The sequence below is a fragment of the Cibotium barometz genome, chromosome 29 (genome assembly GCF_041138505.1).
Source record: "Cibotium barometz isolate CiBa-2024 chromosome 29, ASM4113850v1, whole genome shotgun sequence".
In the NCBI taxonomy this organism is placed as follows: Eukaryota; Viridiplantae; Streptophyta; class Polypodiopsida; order Cyatheales; family Cibotiaceae; genus Cibotium; species Cibotium barometz.
In genome coordinates, this window is record NC_141074.1 from 30348130 (window position 1) to 30359350 (window position 11221).

Genomic DNA, 11221 nt, shown 5'->3' on the forward strand with positions numbered 1-11221 from the left:
CCCCGTATCATCTCCAGGTAAATATAGCACAGGACTCAGCGCTCTAGCTACATCTTGTGAGGCAGCCTAAGCCAGGGAGGAAGACCAAAGATTTCCACCCAAATAGGGCAAGCTTCCTGAAGACTTCTACTCACATCAAACAAAGGATAGAATGAGAAGACATGCACCAATCTATAACCCATGAATAGACCACGTACCAACCTTAGACCCAGCAGGAGGTTTACCAGGACAAAATACAATCACACAATAGTGCGAGAACAGATCAATTTGACACTTGATAAGCTCAAGATTCACCCTCAAGCATACCTTTCTTTCCTAAGTCTAAGTATGGGCTTGAAGTCTCTCATTTAGCCAGTTGGGCACATTTTTCTTTCTCTCCCTCTCGCCACATTCTTCTTCGTGATGCCTCTTCATGTCCTCCTTCTCCTCAAGTCCCCAATCCCCCCAACCCTCACCATGCACCTCAACACGTCGCAACCAAGCATCCACCATCCTAGGCGTGCATGCACGCACAAGCAATCGTAAATCCCTTTGACGTATAGGGACATGCGTCCCCACATGCGTGGAATTAACTCACCACTCCCCCACTAATAGGAATGATCACTCCCCCACGCGGTCCCATGTCACCTCACCAATCGCTGCCTCTTGCATTTAAGATGTTGATTTTTTAGAGTGATGTTTTTAATCTCATTTCTCATTCTACAAAAATATGTCAGTTTACCATTAGTGACCTATTAGGTTCTCTTACAGCAATATCTAGAGTATCATTAGTGACTTACTAGGTTTTTTTTTGGAACATTATTATAATTATATTTTTTATAGAAGAAAAAAGATGAGAGGAGCGATGTGGGGGTGAATGGTGTCCTAAATGATTTAATAAGCACGTGTGTTTGCATGCGTCTGTACGAGGGTGGGCGGCTAATGCATGGGTAGGGAGAGTTGAGGGATGGCCGATGCATGGGAACAAAGTGATGATACCAAGGGATTGGGACTGAGAAGATGAAATGAAGAGAAGCCTAGAGGATGATGAGGGTGACAGGGAGAGACGAAGAAGTTTCAATTCGATTGGATCTCCATGAGACTAAATAGCCAAGCACAACAAGAAAGGCCCACTAGAGGGAAGGTATGTGCTAACATTTCACTTGACCTGGTGAGGAGACAAATAGGTCTGTTTTCTATATATAGTGCAATCTTGTTGTGTCCAGGGAGATCGTCAAGTAAGATAGAGATGAGGAGGTGGTGACAGGAGGACGTGTTTCACGAGAGGGTGGTATCACAGGTTTTCTACATGGGGAAAGGGTTTTTTAATGTCCAGTTTGTGAAAGGACAGACTATCTGTAAGAATATGGCTCAATGGAGAGAGATATAGTAAGATAAAGTACACTAGACAATGAAATAGAGAGAATGGAAATAGTTTTAAAATTTTGATTTATACCAAACAAGAGATAGGTACAATATGATGGTGTTGTCCACCCATGCACTCTAGTGTGTAGAGCTTAGATGGCGATCTAGATAGACTTTAGATGAAGGGCATACTGAGAGTATAGGAAATATATGCTCACAAGCATTGGATGCCTTAGCTTGTGCCAACTATGTCCATTTATAGTGCTACAGGTAGTGCGGTGGGCGACTACACTACATTGACATGGTTCACCACCTGCGTATCCATAACGCGGCCCACAATTGTAATGCTCCTTGCATTATAAGCTTGGGGACTTGTAAGACTAGTACTTTGATTCTCCAAGTAGCCATATCATAAATGGACCCTAAACTCGTGCTTATATAGACCTAATTGGTGCATGACCTTCCGACTTCAGCCCCTAGACCTTTCATTGGATAAACATTGCCTTTCATTAAACCAATGCCTCTTTAACTACCCTTAGAAGGGGGTGCCCTCTTCTGTGTCCCTTGGGCTTCCATTGTGCACCATTCACTTCACATTTTACTTTAACTTTAATGCCTATTAACCATTGCTTATGTATTTCCTATTTGAAATCCCCTGAACCTTATTTACATGCAAACCTTTTACATATAAATAATCTTTCCTAGTCTTACCTTTTAGTGTTTCCTATCAGTCTCATAACATTTTTCCCCCCTTGAAAGAAAAGTTTTCATCCTTGAAAACAAACTCAGGAAACCTTTTCTTGAGTGTAGCCACTCTTTCCCAAGTTGATCCTTCTTCTGGTCTATCTTTCCACTTTACTAAACATTCTTTAAACACAGAATGTCTAGTTTTCTTTTCTCGATATTCGAGAATCTTTTCAGGCTCATGTGGAAGAATAGGTGGTTCTTTAAAATCGACTATTGCTTCTTTTCCGATGACATTATCATTGTTTCCTATATTGCATTTCAGTTTACTAACATGAAAGACAAGATGTACTCTGGAACCTTCAAGTAAAGCTTCCAATTTTTTTAAGTATCATATGAAAACCACAATACCTTGGACTTAACTTTAGAATATACTAAAAAATCACAAAGGATAAGACTACAACCAAAATGGCACCCACCACTAATCTAACGATTCTCCTTCTCTAATTTGTGGTGCATGTGATCCTCCCTATGATCATCACCTCCTTTAGTGTTGTGTTCTCTATGACATAAACTAAATCACCTTCCTTAAAATTAATTGGTCTTCTTTTATCTTTCTCATAATTAATAGAATGATCCTGCGCTCTCTTAACGTTGCTAGCATGTCTTGCATGTCTTTCAGAAAGTCTTTTACACTCTACAATTTTTCTTTTGTAACCCAACTGCTATGGGTGCCCTAGGTTAAAATCCATACATTAGCATGAATAGACTAAAATCGGTAAAGCATAATGCTTATTATTATAAGCAAGTTCTAATAATGGAAGATACTCATCCCAATTTTTTTGCTTATGATTAACATATGCTCGAAGCATATCTTCTACTAGGACTTGGTTAACCCTTTCCATTTGACCACCGCTTTGTGGATGTTCAGATGTACTCATAGTAACTTTGGTGTCTAATTTTTTGAGCACTTCTTTCCAAAATTGGTTATAAACTTTGTATCTCGGTCGCTTACTATATCTATTGGCAATCCATACAATCTGTATAAATGATGGATAAACATTCTAGCCAATTCTGGAGTTTTTGCTTCTTTTTTAGTTGGTATAGATTGTACCAACTTGGTTAACCTATCCACTACTACCCACACTGAATCATGTCCTCTACTTGTTTGGGGTTGTCCCACTATGAAATCCATAGAAATACTTTTTCACTTACCCTTTGACATTTGCAGTGGTTGTGATATTCCACCTACTTTTACGCACTCAACTTTATTAACTTGGCACTTAGGGTTTTTTTTAACATAATTCTAGATGTCCTTCTTTAAACTTGCCCAATAAAGCTGTCTTTTTACAATTGCATAGTTCTTAGAAATTCCAGGGTGCCCCACACTTGGATTGTCATGACATTCTAGTAAAATATTCTCAAGAATATTTTCTTCTTTAGGCACACTAATGCGACCTTTATATAACAAGTACCCATTATCGATGGAAAAAGTTTTCCAACGATTTTTTTCACTTATTGACCCTTCTTTAAGTGATTCCTTTGAGCCACTATCTTTTTTAAGTGACACCCTTATATCACTAACAATTGCATTTTCTGTACTCTCTATATTTGTTGAGAGTTATCTTTTTTAATCAAGTAATTCCAAACTACTTGATAGCTAGGGTCATTAGCACATGTTCCTTTTAAGTGAGTCAACAATTCACTTGCTAGCTGAGTAAAACTTGACTCATTAATCAAGTAATTCCAAACCACTTGATAGCTAGGATCATTAGCACATTTTCCTTTGAAGTAAGCCAGCAATTCACTTGCTAGTTGAGTAAAACTCAACTCATTAATCGAGTAATTCCAAACTACTTGATAACTAGGGTCATTGGCACATTTTCCTTTTAAGTGAGCCAGCAATTCACTTGCTAGCTGCGTAAAACTCAACTCATTTATCGCGGGTGCTCGACTTAGAGCATCTGCCATGATATTAAATTTTCCTTTTCTATATCTGATTTGAAATTAAACTCTTGTAGTATTTCAACCCATCTAGCCTTCCTACCTCTTAAATCCTTTTGAGTATTTAACCATTTAAGACTTTCATGGTCAAATAATACTTCTAAATTGGCACCATACAAATAATGACGCCACATTTTAAGAGAATGCACAATTGAAAATAGTTCTTTTTTATAAGTTAAATAGTTACTTTGAGCTTTGTCCAACTTTTTACTTTCGACGAATGCAACTAGCCTTCCCTTCTGCAACTACTCCTATAGAAAAATTACTAACATCTGTTTCCAATACAAATGGTTCATTTGGATCCACTATTTGCAAAATAGTAGTAGCCATTGTTACTTTCAAATTTTCAAAACTAGTTTGTTGATCACGAGTCTAATTAAATCTTTTCCTTTTCCTTTAAGCTGATACATCATTGGAATAGCTATCTTAGTGGTAATGCACGTCAATGTGCTTAGTCTTGGCATGAGAGACATGATTCTTTGCTACTATTACACTTTGACCTATTAGTGAGAATAGGAGTAAGGGTGTCTGAAGACTTTCGATAGAACCCTGCAAGTCCTAAAAAGGTTTGTAACTCATCTATATTAGATGGAGCCTTCCATCTCAATATAGCTTCAACTTTATCAAGATCCATACAGATCCTTTCCACAAACACATTGTGTCCAAGATATTGCACTTCTTTTTTTTTAAAAATCACATTTAGATTTTTTAGCAAATATTTTTTTCCCTCAATAATTGAAATACTTTTCTAAGGTGCTCAATATGTTCTTGTTCACTTTGACTAAAGACTAGTATATCATCAATAAAAACCACCACAAATTTTCCTAAATAAGGATAAAGTATAGTGTTCATCATGGTCATAAAAGTAACGAGAGCAGTAGTTAGACCAAAAGGCATAACTAAAAACTCATAGTGCCCAAAAGATGTCCTAAATGCTATTTTGGCATATCTTCAATTCTAATTCTTACTTGATGATATCTAAACCTTAAGTCTATTTTACTAAAATATTTAGCCCCCTTTGAGTTGATCAAACAACTCATCTATCCTAGGAATAGAAAATTTATTTTTTTATTGCATTCAATCCACAATAATCTATGCACAAGTGCATAGATAAATCTTTTTTCCTCAACAATAACATTGATGAAGCTTAGGGAGACTTACTTGGCCTAATAAAGTCTTGTTCTAAATATTCAGCCAATTTTTTTTCAACTTGTTGTCTTTCAGTCAAACTTACTCTATAAGGTGGCTTACAAATTGGTTTTGAATCCTTTAAAACTTTTATGGGATGAGTTATCTCTCTATCTGGAGGTAAATCTTTTGGTAATGTTTCTAGAAAAACATCTTTAAATTCTTTTAATAAATTGTTCAAAGAAGAATTAACTACTTCACAAGTACTTTCAAATAAAACTTTTCACAATGGTTTTTAAATTGAGGCATGCATAACACAAAAACATTTGTTCTATTTCATTATCTTGATGAAGCTTTTCGAGCTTAATATTACATATGAAAGGAGAAGATGGTACATCATGCTCTCCTTGCAATGTAATAAAATTTCCTTTATGCTCAAATGTTAGTATATTATGCAAACAGCTTCTCGAAAGTGTTTCCCCTAATGAAAATAACCATTCTCTCCAAAGAATTACATCTGTTGGTTGACAGACGCATCACTTGAAAATCCAAATGTACTTCATACTCTTGAATCTTTATCCCAACTTGGTTTACCGCAGTATCTAGCTCATCTTTATCATATCCATTGGATAATGATACTATATACTTATGAGAACTTGGGACTTGAGGCAACTTAAGTTTCTTAAGCAAGTTGTAATTAAAAAAGTTGTGTATGGCCGTATCATCTATGAGGATTCTAACTTTTTTATTATTAATATTTCCATGCACTCGAACCAAATCATTTGTCCAAATGATGGTTTCCACATAGATTTTGCCACCATACAACAATGCTTTTTTATCAGAATGACAAACCTCAATCGATTTATATTTAGGAGAATATTCAAGTGTCAACACTTGAATAGTGTTAATTGATTTTCCTTTAGGTTTATCATTACCATTCCCAGTAAGTTCTTGCCCTTGGGACTTAGGAAAATTCTTCTTACCATGTACAGGCTCAAGACAAGAGAAATAAAGTTTTTCTTTAACCGATCTCTTAAAATCTTGCTTTTTTGAAAACTTATAGGATTGAATTTTTCCTTTTTTGAAGGTTCTTCCTTTTTTGAAGATTCTTTCTTTTTAAAGAAAAAATCCTTTCTTTTTTGAGAGCCAAAATTTTCTCCATGAGGTTCATATGAAAAAAATTTATCGTTTTCTTTACGATTACCATTATCTATGTTATCGTCAAATTTTTTTACAAATATTAAAGCCTCATCTAAGTTTTTTGACTCTTTGGAGTGAACTTCCTTTTTGTACTCCCTTTTCAGGCCTCTAATGAAGCCTCTTACTTTTTGAAAATTGTCTATTCCCTTAAGTTTTAAGATAATTTCTCTATAGCAAGCTATATATTGAGTAAGATTTAAATTCTTTTGTTCCATAGAACAATCATCCCATTCCTCCGAATTTTAGTCTTCTTTACTTTCAGGAAGATATTCCTTTAATAATAATTCCTTGAATGAATCCCAAGAATCGGGTACTTGCCTAGCTTCCGCTAAACTCATCCATCACTTATAAGCTTTTCCTTGTAAGGATAAGCTAGCTTCAATGGGGCGGTTATGATTAGGCACATTTCTTAAAAGATTCAAATCTTGCCATTTTTGTAGAAAAATATGGACCGCATCTTTATTTCTCTCCTTCTCTTCTCCACTAAAAGTGTGTACCTTCTTTAAATATTTGAATACCATACCCTGGTCTCTAGTTTTAGGACCTTATTCAATTATGGTTTCATTCAATCCTTTTTTTAGAGTTTTTTCCCTTCCCTCACCAATGTTACTTTTAGATATTTCTTTTGCTCCCAATCCCTCCCCTCCCATCAAGGAGCTAAGAAGACCCATCATTTTCTCAAGCTTATTTTTTTGTTGGAGATTTTTTCTTTCATTTCCTTCATTTCCATATCCTCATACTGAATCTTGTATATCTATTTCATTTGGTTTTGTAATGTCCTCTTCTATGTGGAAAGAGGACATTAGGTTTTCCCCCTTCTCACCATTTTCATCCTTCCCACCTTGAGAAGCCATTTACTCTAACACTAAGCAAAATGAAAAATTTATTACAAAGAAAAAAAAATGCAACACAATGACCTTACTTGGTTGGGTAATTATGAATTTTCCCTAATGATGTGAAGAACAATTCTATCGATTCCTCCTTATTGATATTTGCTTCAATGCTCCTTCAAGGTTGTCTTGTACTCCACTTGCTCCATGTAGAACTCCAAAGTATGCCCAATTTATTAGGCAAGAGTTATGCCCAATTTATTAGGCGCATGAGGTATGCCCAATTCATTAGACAAGAGGTATTTTGTATGGAGAAGATTTGAGAAATATAGGGATTAGCTTCTGAAAATGAATAGAAAAGATATTAATGGGTATAAGAATAATTATGAGTGGCTCAATGGAAACATGGAAGAGAAAGAACTTGGCTCTGATACCAATGTAATGCTCCTTGCATTATAAGCTTGAGGACTTGTAAGACTAGTACTTTGATTCTCCACCTAACCATATCCCAAAAATGGACCCTAAAGTCATGGTTATATACGCCTAAGTGGTGCATGACCTTCCAACTTCAGCCCCTTGACCTTTCATTGGCTAAACATTGTCTTTTCATTAACCAATGCCCCTTCAACTACCCCTAGAAGGGGGCACCCTCTTCTAGGTCCCTTGGGCTTCCATTGTGCACCATTTATTTCACATTTTACTTTAACTTTAATGCCTATTCACCATTGCTTAGTTATTTCCTATTTGAAATCCCCTTAACCTTATTTATATGTAAACCATTGCTTAGGCATTTCCTATTTGAAATCCCCTGAACCTTATTTATATACAAAACCTTTACATATAAATAATATTTCCTAGTCTTACCTTTTAGTGTTTCCTATCAGTCTCATAACACCAACCGATCAACGCCCACTAATGATGAAATTAATATCCCATGAAATATTTCAAGGAATATTCTCTATACCTTTTCGGGCCGGGGGCTTTGCTCCCAGACTCCAACTAACGCTTGTACCCCTCATCATCTCCTAACCACCATCAATGGTTACAACTATGACCCCTTCCAGCATCTAAGCTGGGGTTCCCACCACTAAAGATAGGTGCACCAATGGCTTCTCCTCATAATGGGAGCTGTACAAATGTGCACCATACATCAATGTGAGATACATGTTGAGAGGCGGGCATTTGAACATATACTAACAATGTGGCCAATCTATTTGCCAAAGCACCGTTGTTTATGGGTTAGAAGCTAGTGCAAGTTATGCTATTCGATCTCGCGTGATGTGAATAAGATCCTTTGTGAGGCATGCCTAGTGTGGGTGAAAATTCCACCCTAGATGTGGTCGGTGTTGGGGAATTTGGCAAGAGCAATCAGATTGGTTTTATTCATCTTAAGCGATGAGGACAATGGGAGACATTCGAATAAAACTTGCATAACCTGGAATACCTTGCTGTGGATACACCTAAAGTTTTAGAAGTGGAGTTGGGAAAGATGGGGAAGATGGAGTTGAAGCTGAAATTTGGGCCCTTCCCATAGGCCTACTTTAGATGTGGTGGTTTTGTTCATATTGCTAGAAACTATAGTATTGGTAGGAATGTGGAGGCTGGTAGGGATGAGAGGAAAAAGGATCAATCAGGAGGGTGAAGTAAGGTGGGGACCTCTGAAAAACCTGTTGAAAAGCAAGGGAAGGGTAAGAAAAAGCTGGTATCAGAGGAAGGGGGGACTGAGGAGTAGGGTTGGATGAAGGTAAGGGACAGAGCAACAAGGGGATGTAGTCTTAGATGGAAAAATCATAACAAAATTGATGGGAAGGGAGTAATGACCAATGTCAAATCCCTGGAAGGATTGGGACCTTCTCTTTATTGTAATCCGTTTAGCCCGCTAGGTGTAGAGGATAACGAAACCTCTTCCATGGGCATATTCATCTTTTGGCAGGTTGAAAGTGCATGGAGGTATATTCAAGTGGGGACTAGGGACCCAGGAGGAGGGCCAACTATGGAGGATGAGGTGGATATGGTACTCGCTACTACCCTTGAATGAGTAGGAGTTGTGATGTGAGGGGATGTACCGGGAATGTGAAAGGACTGAGTGACAAGAAGAAGAACTCAACTTTTTGGGGACTAGTGAAAGCTTGGGGGATTCAATGATGGCTATTTAGGAACATAATCTATTTGGTTTGAAGTGCTTAAGAAAGGATAGGTTCTTGGATTGGGGAGTGAAATCAGGTTTCAATGGGGTTATGACTATTGTTAAGAAGCAATTTAATCCTAGCATCATAGCTAATCATCCCACTTGTAGAATCCTGGTGGTTGAAATCCATGTGGAAGAGGAAAGGGTGTGGATAGTCAATGTGTATGGTGCTCATAACCATAATATAGGAGGTGAGATGTGGGAATGGATTACTAAGCTGGACATTCAATGCCCCTGCATCATTATAGGGGACTTTAATATGGTAGAGAAATAAGTGGACAACTGTGGGGGAAGTACGGTTTTGATGGGTCAAGAGAAGAGTAAGTGGGAAATTCTTAGAGGAAGGATGGCTCTTGTTGATGGATGGGAGCTGTGGGGGCTTGGGCATCGAAACTTGGGCATACCTATTTTAGCCTTCAATACTTTGGATCATCATCAAGAATTGATAGGTTTTTTTCAGTCATCAAGCCACATGGGTACCCTATATGTTTCCAAAGTGGATCCTTGTTTAGCCTTATCTGATCATATGCCCCTAAAATGGGGGTGGCATATGGCTGAATGGGGGGAAGATAATCTTACACAATTCCCTACAAGTTGAGGGTGAATAATATCTTATTGAAGGATGATCTCTTTGTATCCCTCACTGTAGAAGCTATTGGTAGACTGAGAGGTAAGGGGGGTGTGGATGGATCTTGGAGAAGGTTTGCTAATGAGATGCAAGGAATTATCAGGAGAGTAGGGTAGAGGAGAAGAGAGAGGAGAGGAGGGTTTGGAGTAAATTGATGGTGGAGAAACTACAAGGGAATAGACAGAATGGATGTCTTTCTAAAGTAGAGGTTAACCAATACATTAGGTGCTAGGCTCAACTGAAGAGAGAAGATGATAGGTTGGCCATGGAAGGAGAAAAGAGAGAAAAGTGGAGAGCTTTTAATAATAGGAGGAAACTAGTCATGCACTTATCTAAAGAGAAAGGGAATAAGGAAGTAACAAGGCAGATTAGGTAACAGGGCATATTAGGTATGAGAGGTAAAATGGGTGGAGTTTCTAGGGGCCACCTTGAGCCCAAAGGAAGATAATTCCTAAAGAAGGTATCAGGTAAAGAGGAGTTTGCTAGACATGGTCAGTAAGAAGGTGGAGACTGATAGAGCTAATTGGTTGGGTAGAGAGGTGGAGGTGGAGTTGGAAGAATGATGGACTTCTCTATAAAAACTTGGGAAGGAGAAATCTCCTGGGTGGGATAGTTTGATTGTGGAACTCTTCACTGCCTTTTGGCCCTCTCTTAAAGATTTGGTGTGGAACACATGCAAGGAAGCCTTTTCTACAAGGAGGTTAGATAATCATCTGAAGGAGGGGATTGTGAAGCTAATCCCTAAACAAGTTGCTTTTTATAGGATCAACCACACTAGAGACCTATCACCTTGCTTATTGTGGTATATAAGATTCTAGAAAAAGTCATTGCTATGAGGATTAGCCCTATTTTGCAAGAGGTGATTTCCAAGAGGCAATGTGGGTTTATTAAAGCGAGGTTCGTATATGATAATATTTTTTTTGCCTTGATGGGTAAGGAAGTGGCTTAGAGAGAACATGACAGAAGTGTGTAATTCTCGAGTTGGATCTAGAGAAAGCTTATGATGATAGGGTACATAGGTCCTTTGTAGCCGGAGTTATGGAAAAGCTAGGATTTTGAAGTAGGATGGCTACTTGTATCTATACTCTTACTGTTGGGGGATACTCTAAGTTGCTGCTGAATGGAAGAATAGTGGGGAGATTTGAAATCAAAAGATTTGTAAGACAGGGTTGCCCTTTGGCCCCCTTGTTATTCTCCATTATTTCCCATCCTTTG